Source organism: Girardinichthys multiradiatus, chromosome 4 (assembly GCF_021462225.1).
Source record: "Girardinichthys multiradiatus isolate DD_20200921_A chromosome 4, DD_fGirMul_XY1, whole genome shotgun sequence".
Lineage (NCBI taxonomy): Eukaryota > Metazoa > Chordata > Actinopteri > Cyprinodontiformes > Goodeidae > Girardinichthys > Girardinichthys multiradiatus.
The window spans coordinates 30,552,059-30,569,268 of record NC_061797.1 but is presented as its reverse complement, the minus strand read 5'-3'; positions in this window follow the sequence as shown (position 1 = coordinate 30,569,268).

Here is a 17,210-nt window from a genome sequence, read left to right as displayed (position 1 = left end):
GTGAGATATTGTTTTATAACCAAACCCTGCCTTAAACGTCTTCACAGTTGTATTCCTGACATCTCTGCTTTCTTGGTCTTTATGGTCTGTTTGTTCATTAATCTTCTCAACAAACCTCTGAAGCCTTCACAGAACAGCTGGACATATACTGAGAATAAATTACACATAATTAGACTATTTATTATTCGGATGACATCTGAAGGCACTGGATTTCATTTGAGGTTATTAAAGTAAATGAAGCCAAATACTTGCTGTGGTCCATTTGAAAACTAGTATACAACTAACAATCTAATATAATGTTCATATTATAATCAAATTAAATCAAATTGGGACAATCAGTTGGAGAAACAGTGAGAATCATGGGATAAATGTTATTTGTTTCAGTGTTCTTCCACTTCCTTTTCCACTGTTAAGCAACACCAAGGTGAGTGGCTCTCACTTGACCTTCATTAGTTCAGATCAGATTGGTTTAGTACAAAGCCCACAGAAAGTACACTGTTATTACCATTATAACGCTTGCTCTTCATTATGACTGTAGAGTAGGCTGTAGCATCCAGAACTGGATTGTGTAAATGTCAACTCTATGCAAAATAATAGTGTTTTCATGCAAACATACTAAGTTTTGCAACACTTTGACATTTTGAATGCTATTCTGCAAACAGACTGAGACAAAATATGAATAAGTTTGAAGTTCTTTGAAACTGAATAATGAAAACAGTAATTACCATCATTAGTCACAATGCATGTTTATGTCAAGATACAAATGTCATGTTCAACATACTGTGTGCGCATATTGTTTTTGTTTTAATACTACAAATCCCCCATGCTCCCTCGTTCACCTCAGCCCCTCTGAGCAACTTGCATCCTCTCAGCTCTACCTGCCATTAGGTGTAGCTGAGGTGTCTTTAATGGCCCATGGCGCTCCCTTCCTCCACCTTTTTCCTTTCATTTTCTCATAACAAGCCCCCTGCCCTCTCTCACTGGAGCTCACACAAGATTATCCCTGCACTATTTCCACCTTCTACTCCATCCCACACTTCCTGGCTCAAGCATGACCCCACAGCAGCAGGAAATGGGCATTTGCAGCACTCATTTCTCTCTCCCTCACTCTGTCTTTCCCGTTGCTCACCCCTTTCCTCAGGCACACACTTGGAGCAGGTCACAGATCATTTCAAGCACCTTGAGTGTGGTGAGGCAATTACTCTCTCTTCTGGTCACCTCCAGCTTCCCCTGCTGCCACCGCTTCCTGCTCAACTTCTAAAGGGCTTCTCCTCTATTATCTCCCATTCCTCACACTCTGGGAGACGCCAGTAGTGGTATCAGCCCAGAACTCACATCTCTACTACTGCTGGTGTGCAACAGCCAGCCTATCAGGCTAAAGATCACTCCTCTGCTGCTGGTCTGTAGTGCCACTATCGAGGTGCAACAGTGTTAGTTATTGGTTGCAGCAGAGCGGACAGGAAGATAGAGGGTAAAACCAGGAGACATACTACTGAAACGTATGTTCATCTCAAACTGGCTCATTGAATGAGCGGATCCATCCGTCATCCCTCTCCACGCTCTGGTTGCTTCCCCTTCATCACAATCCCTCTTTGAGCCGCTCCTCGTCATAAGTCTATTGCAAACAGACAGCAACATTTGTGTGTTTTTGTTTGCACAAGTCTGATTTACAGCAGTTATGTTTTCAAGCAGGCGCTGGTAATAAATTCGGTGACATCATGGGAAGAGGGGAAATCGAAGTGTTGCTGCACTTACTCATATCTACTACGCTCCACTCTTCTTTATAGCGGTTATTATCACTGTCACTGCACAATGACTTACACACACATACACACACACCTAAAGACTATTCTGTAGATCTAATTGAAGGTGTGATCTTTGAGAACTGCTGTTAATCCTGATGTACTGGTCACTGCAAAACGCAAAACGGGCTTTGACTGATTCAGTTCGTTTTCTTCTTTACTGACAAGGACAGGAAATCACTCATACACACATCCTCTGCTTTATTTAGCTGAACAGAGATTATCTAAATCACATAGCTTTAGGCTTGTAAGGCTGCATCCATTCACCCATCTCTCTATCCTTGCAGTGTTACATGGGGCCTTGTTTCTCCAGTGGTCAAAAAAGTGACAGATTCCACAGGAACACACAGGAGAACCAAGCATACTTGCTTACACTCAGCTAAAATCAATTTAGAGTGGCTAATTAATCTAACATGCAATGTTTATGAGCAGTGGGAGGAAGTCAGAGGACAATAACAACTTCCCCACCACACAGTCCACAGACAGAGGCAAAATTTAGCTCAAAATAGTTTTTTTAACCACTGTATGCAGATGACAGTTGAGCATTTAAATTAAAACCATACTTCAGACCCTGGATCCCAGCTGTATAGATACACATTCCCTCAGCTGTCAGCCCAATTGGCTGCTGGAGTTCCTACATGTTGCAAAAGCAGTTACTGACTTGTAAAGGAAGACTTGCCATGATACTAAACATAATACACCAAACAAGGCATTGTAATAGTTGTAGCTGGAAAAGATTTTTAACTGAGAAAATAATATCTGTGAATGTCTTTGGCTGTAGCCTTTTATTTCCCTTCGACTTCACTACATCTCAGCATAAATGTGTGAAATGTAGGCATATGGCTAACTGAAAGGGATTCACCCTTTGAGTGATTAGACCTAAGTTAGAGTCTTGCACCATTCAGAGCGAACACTTTTTTCACTCCTATTCATCACATTTTCATTGAGCTGGAATATATTTTATGCTTATCAGGTGCGTTGTAAAGTTACAGAAAAGGCCAGACTTGGTATAAAATAAGTGTTCCTGTCTTACAACTACTGTGTCGTGACTATTTGATTTTGTCATATAATATTAATATTGAGCAGTTTTCAAAGAGAAATTAAGACCGATTTGCCACTTGGTGCCAAATATTCCTTCATAATGCAGTCAGTGACACCAATCAAGCAAATTCTACAGAAACAAAGTCACACAACAGAAGAAGAGAGGAGAAAAACGGAAAATAAAATGTTTGTAAGACTTTGATGATCATCTTTAACCAATTTGAGAGGTCCCTGTGATGACACACAAGCTGTTTCCATCTCACTGTCAAGAAAGATTTATACACACTGGGAGGATGCTGCCAAAACAAGTGAAATAGATGTATTTCCATCTTGCGGGTTGTGGTGTTAATCAGTTTCTGGAAGCGAACTTGATAAGTTGTTATTTTATAAATGCTTGAGGAAGAGAACACATGTTAATCTGAACAGTCTTAAGATTAAACGTGTGATATTAAATATAGGCTGGGGACATTTACATTTTACTTTATTGTTGTTTACACATTCTTTGCTTTTCCTGTCTAAAGATTTTTACATACATAATTGCAGTAAACAACAGGATAATAATGTGCTCTGAAATTAAATGAATATCACACTGAGATGCTTTTATGTATACGATGAACTCTGACTCAAGAGGTCCTGGGGTAGCAAGCCTCCTTCATATATTACAAAAAGCTCTGCAGAAGGTCTGTTCCCACAGTGACCAACTCTGCAGCACCATGGTTACCGCAAAACCTTTTAAACTACCTCACCCACCCCCCCACCCCCCCCCCCCCCCACCCCCACCCCCCTTATCCCTTATTCCCCCTTCATTACAAATCTTTAGCGAAGGAGAAATGTTTTGACCTCTTTCTCACATGATCATGGTCCAACAACAAGCAGTAGAACCAGCAAAAATATGTCTCTGGGAAGTGCAAACCCTTCAGTCTCAACTAATTTATTTCACATATCTGCTCATGCTTTGGCTGACTGTTGTATGTTTTCAGCAAGTTCAGATTTGACCGTTCACTGATCAAAGAGCCACATTTATTCCCATTTGGGTTTTTTTGTGTGCATCGAGTCGCTTCGAGAGGTTTAGCGAGATTTATCTACTTTTTCTGTCATACATAAATGAGCCTCACAGAGCATTTCAACACGGCAAGCGCAGAGATTTATATGGCTGCTGGACAGATTAATCTGCAGAAAAATACAGAGAGGAAAAGCAAGAAAAGAGGATTCTTGGAAGGCCTTTTCTCCCCAGATTGGTTTCAGACCAAACATCTCTCTGCTTTGCAGGATGAGTACATATAATGTCAGGTGAATATCTCTCTCTCTTTCTTTCGCTATTTTCCTTCTATGAATTCTGACAGGAATAACACCCTCAAATACCCATAGCTCACCATTTTCATGTTCAGAACCAAAACTGTTTCTGTTTATATTTTGGGTAACATTTCACAGTTCACGTTGATACAGGTTTATATAAAAAACACTTCAGCAGGGGCACAATTCTAGTGGAGCTTAATCAGAAGGTGGGTCAGTGTCTAAATTGCATTTAATTTAGGTTATCTATACAATGTCACAATTACTTTGAAAGTCAGAACTCTATTTAGGAATCAGCAGGACTAAAGTGGCCTTAAGCCACTGGTCATGAACTGATGGTTGGGGATTCTCTTTCCAGTATGGCCAGTCGTCCAGGTCCTGACGCAGGAAAGCAACCCTAGACTCTCGCACTACCACCCTTTAGGTTTGATTATGACTATCATGTTCTTTTCTTAAATTCTGTGTTAGTTTTTATCTAACTGTAGCAGTATGCACACCCTCCCCTCAAGATAATTGCTCTTACTGTGGTTCGCTGCAGTCCCAAAACCTTAGAAATGACATTTTAACCTGTTCCAAATGACAGATATAATTTGTTTCGTGTCTTTTCTGAAATGTCTTTAGATTGCTCAACCTTCTTTATTATGTCAGATAGGTTCTGTGTAAGAGATTTTTTAATTCAACAGATCTGGCAGTAATCAAGCCTTGGTGTGGCTTGTAAAACTGAACCAAAAATTGTGGTAAATCATGATTCAGCAAAGAGGCATTGCCAAGTTTGTTTGGATAGTTATTTTCTCAAATAAAATAAAATCATCATTAAAATTAAAATGTTACATTCAAAGCAAAACAGAAAAGATTATCAAAGGAGTCTTTTCAGCTGCACCCTTATGTAGGGGTCACAGGGTTGCTACAGAGGGTTAGTACAAGTTGCACACAAATTTGGCAGTTTTTACGCCAAACGCCCATCCTGACAGAACCAGGAATCAATCGGAGATTTGGATTTACCCCACTACACTATAATGGGGCTATTCAAAGCAACACGGATGAAATCTTTAAAGGGGTCAAATACTTTTTTTACATCACCGTAGGAAACATTTAAAATCTAAACAAACATCTCCACCCAAACAACCCATGGCGTTTGCGTTTGAGGACGTGAGCACTTGCTCTCATGTATCCGCATGGAAGTGTATGTTTGAATGCATAAAGGCACATCCTGCTGCTTTGGCAGGGGATCACAGAGTCTTAATTCAGTTGTTATCCATGTTTGAAAATGGAATTGGCTGCAGTGTTTGTAGAGCTATGGTGGCCATTGTGTGTTTGTGTGTGTGCGGATGTTTGGCAGCAGACTGGAAGGTTGCTGTGGGTCCACGCTGGCGTAGTTGGAGCTGGAATGCGATTGGTGGGGACAGCAGGCCAAAGGCTGCCCAGGGTAGCGACTGCCACTTGGTAAAATGCCCCATCTAAACACGGGCCAAATTTGGAGAGATTATTTTTTCCTTTCTGCTACTCTCTTATCTTTAAGCTTGTCTTGTTCATTAAAACGAAGACAGACCCTCATTAACAGTGGCTGCTTTCCTCTCAACCTTTTTCCTGTAATAATATTACTTGTTCTAATTACAATCAGGCAAAATCACAGCCAGTGTTGTTGCTCTCATCAATGAGAGGGCTCCTACTTACATACTGTAGTGTAAAATATACTGCCGCACAGAGGCGGTTAGAAGCTATTTGATTTCCCTCTTAATTAGATGTTTACTTTTTACCTTAGAGTACTCTTGTAAACTGGCAGTCTGTTATTTGAGCTCGTTATCCAGGGAGGAGGGGTGGGGGCTGTGCATCATCTAATCACCAGAGAGAAACAGTGAAATCTGTGTTCATCTTTGAGCTTTGAAGAGAGAAAAAAAGCGAAAGGCAGAAGTATGGAAGCAAAGTGAAAACAAAAAGAGATAGCAAGAGAAGAGGAAAAAATAGAGGGAGAGAGATGATTAATCCAATCAAGCCTCTTAGTGTTTCATCAATAGGCATTGTTCTAAGATGGCCGCCTCTCTGCGGCTTGGGCTGTGGGCTGCGGCTAGGCTAACACCCGAGCTAATCTCACAATAATACAGAGACGAGGACGACACTGAGGATGGGGACTGTACCGGCAGATTAGCACTGGCAAAGGATTCACACAAACGGGATGGAGTAGAGAGGAAGTCACAGATTGAGTTAGGTGCCTATTGGATTGTACGGCTTATAGTTTTATCCCGTGTGAATGGGTGTTGCCAGTTTCTGTTCAGTGTGGTGGAGCTGAACTGAGCTGCTGGCGATTCACACAGTTCAGAGAGGTCATGCATGAATGTATGTATGTGGTCTTTTATATGTGTGTGCATTGGTTTGGCACTGCATGTTTCTGTTTCTTCATCATTTAAAAATGGAGGGCTGGGAAGGGGTCCTGTAGCAAAAGGTAGTTCATGAGTTGGGTGCATCTTCTGCTGTCGCTCGAGGCGTTTGGATGTACAATGTGTCTTTATGATGTGCTGCCATTTAAAAGATGTTGCTCTTGAATACCTATATTAAAAGCAAAATATTCACTTTGTCTCTTTTTTCTTTTTTTTATATGCCCGTCGCTCAACATTCCTTTTTTCATTCTTCTTCCTGTGTTATCTACTTCCTTCTGTCCCCCTGTCGATTTCCCTCCCTGCCCCCCTGCAGCATTTTCTGAGATGACAGAAGGGTGTATCTCCTTTGTTGTCGAGCTGCTTGCACATCCTCTCCTCTGTTGACAGGTAAAAGACATGAAAGATACTAAAAGACTGAGCACGAAGGAATCCTCTGGGGAGGAAGAGAAGAGGCAGGGAAAAAAGGAGGACTGATAGCAAAGTGAGAGAGCAAGAAGGAAGTGTGTGAAGAGGGGTTGGATGCAAAACATGTCTGCCAAAGCTTGGCTAAAGGTAAAGCATTTAGTGAGAGAAAAGGAAGGATTGAGTAAAGGAGGAGAACTGGAAAGAAGGAGGAGGGTTTGACAGTCCGTGACCTCGGGTAAGTCTCTTCGACTGTGTGCTGATGCGTGAAACCTGAGCACACGCAGTATGAGCACGCCTCACTTACCAAGCACAGCAGAGGTCTGACACAGGGCAAGGCAGCTTTACAGACACACACACACACTCATAAACACACAGCTTTCTCAACATACAAACATATTTGGCACACATGTTCACTGTTCAAAACTTACGATCCTCACACACACAAAGCTGCAACCTTGCAGAAGGATAGCGTGTTAAAGGAATGCACACATTCCTGGTGAAGGTCAGTTCAAGCCCTGCAACAAGCCCCGAGGTGCTGGTGCTGTGTTGCCCCCTCAGCTGCCCTCTGCTGCCTTCATACTGCAGCTTGTGTGCTGGCTTGGCGTCTGGCCAGGGCCCCCATGTTTGTTCCCTAATACAGTTGTGTGATTCACATACCGCCTCAGGAAGGTCCAACTATAATCCATTTCTCTCACCATCTTTCTTTCTTTCTTTCTTTCTTTCTTTCTTTCTTTCTTTCTTTCTTTCTTTCTCTTATGCTCCTCTCCATGTGTAAGTTAATGGGTTAACCATCTCTGTCCAATAAACGGGGATAATTGAGACAAACAAGCCAATGAGGAAATGTCACAGGAGAGCACAAGTCAGGCGAAAAAACACACTGCTAACGGCTCTTTGTTTGTGTGTGTACGTGTGCATTGATGCAGCCTTGTGTGGATGCATGCACGCGCCACTTCTTATGCACATAAAAAAAAAACGTGTGCCGTGTCGTTTGCTTCTTTCTGGCATGTCGCTGGATTTTCCTGCTGCTTTTGCTCCCCAGGCTTCCTGAGCTGCGTTAGCACACCTTACACCTGCCCCTGGGCGATTACACAAACAGACAGCCACACATTCGGCAGAAGAAGACCAACCACACATGTGTACACACATTTGTTAATCAAATGAGTTACGCTTTTTAAAGAGCCCCCTCCTTCAATCTTCTCCGGTTCATTACACCGTGTCTGGTTCTCTGCTCTAGCTGTCTAATAACAGTGGAGCTCGCTGAGATCTGATGCGTTTGATGCAGAGACAGATGAAGAGTTGGAGGATGCAGCTAAGAGAGCTGAGTGACAACAAAAAGCCTAATCAGGGCAGAGCTGTGTGGTGCAGTGTGTTCCCTCAGCTGTGAGCAGGGACGCTTCTGTTGTCTGTGCTAGAAAGCAGGTGTGCCACAAGGCATTGTGGGAGGGGATATGAAAAGACTCAACATCAGCTTGTCAGCTTTGGCCACCTCTTCCTGCACCTGGTTCCCTATTCTCCTTCTCCTGCTGCCTGATAGTGTGGTTGAGTGTCAACCACAGTGAAATCCATTTCAAATCGAGAGTGACTGGAGTTTGGTGAGGGATGGTGGCTTGATTTAAAAAATTCAAATGTGGCTTTAAAATTTAAAAATGAAAAGGAGCTCCTTCCTTGGTTTCTGAATGGAATGCTACTGGTGCATGGCTGGACCCTAAGTTTGTCTTAATGTTCTAGCTCTGACAACATACAATTAACAACTTTATTGTCATTGCAGTGTGCAAACGTACAGTTCAAAGAAATGCGTTTTAGCAGCTCCAACACTCTCAAGTAAAGAAATAATTAGCAAATAAAAAATGTGTACAAAAGTCAATTTTAAAGTATAAAAATTCCAACAGTTCAGCAGCACTTAAGGGATGGGTGGGAAACAGGATTGTGCAGAATTAGTCTCGAAGAATGTGCAAATATGATACAGGGTGATTATATTTACATTTTATACACAGTGCTTAAGGAATGCAGCATAATAATGGGAGACAGAATGTGTAAAGTAGGTGTGAGTTGGAGTTGATTGCTACAGTTCTGGGGAAAAACTGTTTTTTCCCCAAAAAATATTGATGAATGGAGGAATTTGATTTTGGAACATCTTTGTCCAGTCATTTAGAGGTAAAAATACACTGTCTATCAGTAGATGTCCTGCAGAACACTTCTGTATTCCTGCCTGCTTTTTGTGACCACTTTTTCTCTCACAAATACAAACTTTTTTTTTTTTCCAATCAAATAATTGCATTACAGATTTTTTTAAAGGCAGAAAAAGCCTGTTGGGCATGTTTTTATTTCAAGGTCAGGTCTGCCTGTTTAGTTCTTGGTACGTTAAAAGAGAAACACATCAAGCATTTACGTTCTTTTGCTGTCATCCATGATGTGTCTCCACCGAGTGACGGGGCCAACGTCAGAGCCGAGTGTGTGTGTGAAGTGTTGAGGAGTATCTGTGACAGCAGTGTGACATGCTCTGGGATGAGTCAGTGTCCTGTAGCAGCAGAGACAGAGATGTGTGACTGAGCTGGAACCAGACTAGGTTGTCCAGCTTGTGAAGTGGTTTTCGAGAGCAGGTGGTTTACGTCCATGCAGTGACCAAGCAAACATTTAGCCTTTTACTTTTTGACAAAATAAATAATAATCTTGGAAATAATTAAGTAAGTATTTCTAATAAAATAATGAATATTGATAAAATAAATAATGCCATTTTTATGTCACAGATAATAAAAACGTTGCATGAAAGGGGTTAAGTAAATGCAGGTGTTTTTAAAATACATTACATATTACATACATACATATTCACATTAAATATGTCAGTATATGACTGCATTCTGTGCTTTCATTTTATAAAATAAACTCTCTTGATTTTAAGCTCTTCAACCTTGAGGATCTGGATTTGAGATTTTTCAGTGCTTATTATGAATCACACCATCTATAAAATCTGTCCTACAGTGCCTTGCGAAAGTACTCGGCCGCCTTGAACTTTTCAACCTCTTGCCACATTTCAGGCTTCAAACATAAAGATGTAAAATTCAAATTTTTTGTGAAGAATCAACAAGAACTGGGACACAATCGTGAAGTGGAATGAAATTTATTGGATGTGTCAAACTTTTTTAACAAATAAAAAACTGAAAAGTGGGGCGTGCAATATTATTCAGCCCCTTTACTTTCAATGCAGCAAACTCACTCCAGAAGTTCAGTGAGGATCTCTGAAAGATCCAATGTTGTCCCAAATGACTGATGATGATAAATAGAATCCACCTATGTGTAATCAAGTCTCCGTATAAATGCACCAGCTCTGTGATAGTCTCAGGGTTCTGTTCAAAGCGCAGAGAGCATCATGAAGACCAAGGAATGGTAAATGGTAAATGGACTGAACTTAGATAGTGCCTTTCCAGTTATACAAACCGCTCAAAGCGCTTTACACTAGAGCCACATTCACCCAATCGCACTCACTAACGCTCACACATTCATACACCGATACGCAGATCAGCAGGCAACTTGAGGTTAAGCGCCTTGCCCAGGGGCACATCGACATATGGCAGGAGAAAGCTGGAATCAAACCCACAACTTTACAAGTTGCAAGACAACTATTCTTCCTACTGAGCCACAGTCACCGGAACACACCAGGCAGTTCTGAGATACTGTTGTGGAGAAGTTTAAAGCCGGATTTGGATCCAAAAAGATTTCCCAAGCTTTAAACATCCCAAGGAGCACTGTGAAAGCAATCATATTGAAATGGAAGGAGTATCAGACCACTGCAAATCTACCAAGACCCGGCCGTCCCTCTAAACTCTCATCTCGAACAAGGAGAAGACTGATCAGAGATGCAGGCAAGAGGCCCATGATCACTCTGGATGAACTGCAGAGATCTATAGCTGAGGTGGGGGAGTCTGTCCATAGGACAACAATCAGTTGTACACTGCACAAATCTGGCCTTTATGGAAGAGTGGCAAGAAGAAAGCCATTTCTCAAAGATATCTGTAAAAAGTCTCGTTTAAAGTTTGCCACAAGCCACCTGGGAGACACACCAAACATGTGGAAGAAGGTGCTCTGGTCAGATGAAACCAAAATCGGACTGTTTGGCCACAATGCAAAACGATGTGTTTGGTGTAAAAGCAACACAGCTCATCACCCTGAACACACCATCTCCACTGTCAAACATGGTGGTGGCAGCATCATGGTTTGGGCCTGCTTTTCATCAGCAGGGACAGGGATGATGGTCAAAATTGATGGGAAGATGGATGGGGCCAAATACTGGACCATTCTGGAAGAAAACCTGTTGGAGTCTACAAGAGACCTGAGACTGGGATGGAGATTTATCTTCCAACAAGACAATGATCCAAAACATAAAGCCAAATCTACAATGGAATGGTTCACAAATAAACGTATCCAGGTGTTGTAATGGCCAAGTCAAAGTCCAGACCTGAATCCAGTCGAGAATCTGTGGAAAGAGCTGAAGACTGCTGTTCACGAACACTCTCCATCCAACCTCACTGAGCTCGAGGTGTTTTGCAAGGAAGAATAGGCAAGAATTTCAGTCTCTCGATGTGCAAAACTGAAAGAGACATACCCCAAGTGACTTGCAGCTGTATTGCAGCAAAGGGTGGCGCTACAAAGTATTAACGCAAGGGGGCCGAATAATATTGCACACCCCACTTTTCAGTTTTTTATTTGTTAAAAAAGTTTGACACATCCAATAAATTTAATTCCACTTCACGGTTGTGTCCCACTTGTTGTTGATTCTTCACAAAAAAATTTTATTTCTTTATGTTTGAGGCCTGAAATGTGGCAAGAGGTTGACCAGTTCAAGGGGGCCGAATACTTTCGCAAGGCACTGTATGTGCATATTAGATTATGAAATCATTACCAGCTGCAAAAAAAACAATTAAAGTCCTCCTGCTATAAAAGAATACATACAGAAGATCACAGCTTCGTGTCTGTCTTTTGTTCTTTTCCATGTTACCTTTGCACCACCTCTCGGCTGCCGCACACTTCACCCTCTCTCCCTTCACATCTCTTCACAGGTAAGTGCCTGAACTCTTGCACACACATGCACGTTGCTCAGCAGCTTTATCTGTAATCTGAAGGCTCTGTGTGATGCTGTTGGAGTTCTTAGCGAGGGCACACTCCTGGATAATGTTGCTTAGATACAGAAGTGAGTGAAAGTGTGCAGCCGACCTCGGTAGCTGTCCTATTGACATGGAGGTGAGAGGCTGTGATTAGACTCTAAACACTATCACTGGGATACAAAGAATTTTGTTCATTTTGTTTCTCTTCCTTGGTTGTAAAGTGGGCTGTTGCATTTCTCAAAATCTAGCTTATGTCACAGACTTTTTTTCTGTTTACCCCTGAAGAAGCTGCATGTATATGATATGTACGAGTGTGCTCGTGGCTCTGTTTGCCTGCTTGAGAGTGTGGTGCTCAGCTGGCCAAGCGAGAGTTGTGTAATTGCAGGGTTATTGCTGCTGAGCCTGATGGGTAATGACACATTTGCAAATTAATTCTCAGTGCAAGGCTGTGATTAGCATACGGAGAGAAGCATATCGCACACAAAGAGTGATGCACATGCTCACACATTGCGCGGGCCTCTAATCAGCAGTGAGAGGTCAGGTTAAATGGGTGTGTGTAGTGGGGGAGTGGGTGCGGGTCTCAGCAAATAGGGGTGAATGAGGGGTTACAAGATTTTATTTTTTATCACATTTGATGAATGCAAGTGCACTATAGTCCAGTTCATATTTTTAAAGGAAATCCTCTGATATGCTCTGTGAAGGCCATATTTTTGGTCTTTTTGGTGAGGCCGCTTAAGGTGGACCGTCTCCGAGTGTTATATGTAAATCTCAGCTGGCTAATGATAAAAGATTATGGATATATTCTCTTTCTTAAATATTGTGTTTTGAATATATTTTTGTGTTTTTGTTGCTATTGTGTCAGAGTGCAGCATAAAACAGGAAGATAATAGTGATGCCTTATCTTTGCTTTCCCTGCTGTGGAGAAAAACACAGCTTCAAATCGCTTCACATGCATTCACAGCTAAACATACACATACTGCTTGAGGGTTGATCATAAGGAGAAGACAACTGGATGGTGGGTTGACACAAAGTTGGCATAGCAGGTTGTTAGTGTGTGTGTTCTCATTTGTCAGCTGACTGTGCTGTCCCTCCCATGCACTGTTTTCCTCCCTCTTCAACACCCTCTTTTCACTTGTTTTGTTCTCCTCTTCTTTTCTTTACTTTTTGATCAAGCGTTTTCAGTTTCACACACAGCCTCAGTCCCCAAGGAGCTTTTATACCCTTTTCAGAAAGTGTGCTAAGCTGTGTGTTTGTAGGTCACAGCATGTGCGTTACGGTTTTCCACAAACCACATGTCAAATCTGACCCATTGCATTACCTTAAATAACAAAAGACAATAGAGTTTTCTGTGCCTTTATAGACACAATATCTTGAGAAAATGTTTCAAACATGTATTTCTGTTCATGTGGATTTTTATGGCCTATGAAAACTCTAAGTTCTGTTTCCATTACTTAGAATATTAAATGAGACCAATAAAAAGTACAGAAAGGCTATGTTATGACTATGTAATGACCTACGTCATTGTCAAACTTATTGACTTGACAGTTCAATCGCAGCTTCCTGTTTGTAGAGTTCTGCATCCTGGCATGTTAACAGAAAGTTAGAGGAAAGGAAAAGACATGATAGAAAAAGTTGCACTAAAGACCGGAATAACCACCACCTTGAGCGAATTTTGTCCATTAAAAAACTGATGTTAGTGCTTTAAGAGTCACACAGACCTATCCAGGACATGCACTACAATTGTTGTAATCCTTGTGTTAAGCCACTTCTGAACCAGAGACAGCATCAGAAGCATCTTACCTGGGCTAAGGGGAAAAACAGACTGGACTGTCTCAGTTGTTTAAAGTCCTCTTGTAGGTGAACGTCAGTCAATCATAGTGAGTTGCGGGGGAAGCCGGTGCCTATCTCCAGCAGTCTATGGGCTGGAGGCAGGGTACAGCCTGGACCGGTCTCTAGTCCATCGCAGGGCAACACATCCATATATAGGACAAACAACCACACACACACACTCATTCAGAGATGAACTAGACCACCAGGGATGCAGGTGAAAATAAATTGTGCATTTCATTTGGAAATTAAGGTTATATAATCTGGAGGAAAAGTGCAGAGGCACAGAATCCAAGTTGTTTTGGAGTGTGAACTATCCAGTCAGCGATGACTTAGAGAGCCGTATCATTTGCTGAGTTTTATCAAGTCCAAAATCAGTGCCGTGATCTAGCAGGACAAGATAATGATTTCTCAGCTGACAAGATAATGATTTAATTTTCCAGCAGGAATTGACACCTGCCCAAAAGTACTAAAACCTAGTTATCGCCCATGGTATCACTGTGCTTGACTGGGCAGCAAACTTGCTTGGCCTGAATACCATTGAAAATCTACGGAGGATTGTCAAGAGCCAGATAAGAGACACAATGAAGACAAAACAGGATGCTATTAATGCAAGCTGGGTTTCCTTAACACCTCCACGGAGCAACAGCACTGATGCAGGTATTCGTGCAAAGCAGCCCCAACCAAGTAATGAGTTTATAGCCTAACGAGTACATGGGCACACACATGCGCCTGACTAGTCAGTTATTTTTGGCTATTGCAATGCAAAATAAGTGCAGCAAAAATTGTAAAGATTATTTTCTTACAAAAATACTGAGCAGGCTACTGGTATATCACACACTCAATATACACTAGATTTGTCCATAGTGTTGTTAACAAACCATTTACATTTACTGTCCAAACTTGCTAGACTCATGCATTGACAATAGGCTTGGGGTTTTCAATTGAATTTGAAAGCAGAAAACTAATTCAAATATGTTTGCATCAGTAAATCTGTTCCTTTTCACTGAATTCCTCCTCTCAATGTAATGAAATACAGGTCCTTCTCAAAATATTAGCATATTGTGATAAAGTTCATTATTTTCCATAATGTCATGATGAAAATTTAACATTCATATATTTTAGATTCATTGCACACTAACTGAAATATTTCAGGTCTTTTATTGTCTTAATACGGATGATTTTGGCATACAGCTCATGAAAACCCAAAATTCCTATCTCACAAAATTAGCATATCATTAAAAGGGTCTCTAAACGAGCTATGAACCTAATCATCTGAATCAACGAGTTAACTCTAAACACCTGCAAAAGATTCCTGAGGCCTTTAAAACTCCCAGCCTGGTTCATCACTCAAAACCACAATCATGGGTAAGACTGCCGACCTGACTGCTGTCCAGAAGGCCACTATTGACACCCTCAAGCAAGAGGGTAAGACACAGAAAGAAATTTCTGAACAAATAGGCTGTTCCCAGAGTGCTGTATTAAGGGACCTCAGTGGGAAGTCTGTGGGAAGGAAAAAGTGTGGCAGAAAACGCTGCACAACGAGAAGAAGTGACCGGACCCTGAGGAAGATTGTGGAGAAGGGCCGATTCCAGACCTTGGGGGACCTGCGGAAGCAGTGGACTGAGTCTGGAGTAGAAACATCCAGAGCCACCGTGCACAGGCGTGTGCAGGAAATGGGCTACAGGTGCCGCATTCCCCAGGTCAAGCCACTTTTGAACCAGAAACAGCGTCAGAAGCGCCTGACCTGGGCTACAGAGAAGCAGCACTGGACTGTTGCTCAGTGGTCTAAAGTACTTTTTTCAGATGAAAGCAAATTCTGCATGTCATTCGGAAATCAAGGTGCCAGAGTCTGGAGGAAGACTGGGGAGAAGGAAATGCCAAAATGCCAGAAGTCCAGTGTCAAGTACCCACAGTCAGTGATGGTCTGGGGTGCCATGTCAGCTGCTGGTGTTGGTCCACTGTGTTTTATCAAGGGCAGGGTCAATGCAGCTAGCTATCAGGAGATTTTGGAGCACTTCATGCTTCCATCTGCTGAAAAGCTTTATGGAGATGAAGATTTCATTTTTCAGCACGACCTGGCACCTGCTCACAGTGCCATAACCACTGGTAAATGGTTTACTGACCATGGTATCACTGTGCTCAATTGGCCTGCCAACTCTCCTGACCTGAACCCCATAGAGAATCTGTGGGATATTGTGAAGAGAACGTTGAGAGACTCAAGACCCAACACTATGGATGAGCTAAAGGCCGCTATCGAAGCATCCTGGGCCTCCATAAGACCTCAGCAGTGCCACAGGCTGATTGCCTCCATGCCACGCCGCATTGAAGCAGTCATTTCTGCAAAAGGATTCCCGACCAAGTATTGAGTGCATAACTTTACATGATTATTTGAAGGTTGACGTTTTTTGTATTAAAAACACTTTTCTTTTATTGGTCGGATGAAATATGCTAATTTTGTGAGATAGGAATTTTGGGTTTTCATGAGCTGTATGCCAAAATCATCCGTATTAAGACAATAAAAGACTTGAAATATTTCAGTTAGTGTGCAATGAATCTAAAATATATGAATGTTAAATTTTCATCATGACATTATGGAAAATAATGAACTTTATCACAATATGCTAATATTTTGAGAAGGACCTGTACATGCTGGAAAATGTTTGTGAGCTCACACACCAGATCCTCTTTGCTGTCTGGATCTTATCGTCTTTCGCTCCTGGCTCACTCTGTCTCCATCCTGTCCACCTTGCATGAGCAGGATGTTGCATTTTCAGTTGTCTTTCTTCTTTGTCAGTGTCTGTCATTGTGTTGTTAAAGCTGTAGCACCTTGAGACTGCGATGGCATGTCACCTCCTACCCTGTCCAGCATGGTGCGAGACACTTTGACACCTGCCTCGTACGCTCACCTGAACAAAACAGCATGGAGGCATGCTCATGCCTTTGAGCGATGACAATGTGGGCTGTTTGCACACATTCAGCCTCACTGTGAAGGTAGAAGTGAATATGTTTGTTTCCCTTTATCTGTCTCAGTACTGTGGCATGCACACCTACTCGCTGTTGCCACATTAAATATTTGCTGATTTCTTTGTATTTGTAAAAAGGTCTTTGTTCCTAGAATAACTCCCCCCTCCTCCCTGCCTCTATCCATTTCTCGATCTGTGGGCACCCCCCGTCCTCCTCTTCCTCTTCCACACTTACTTTCTGCTTGTTTTGTCTCCTCCTTAAGTCATCAGTCCCTATTAGCGATTATTTGCCCCATTTGCCTGTGAGCATGCCTTTCGCACTCCCACTCACTCTTGCTGTGCTTGTTGTGCTCATGGAATGTGTGTAATAGTTTTCTTGTCCAGTCCTCCTGATGGCATAGG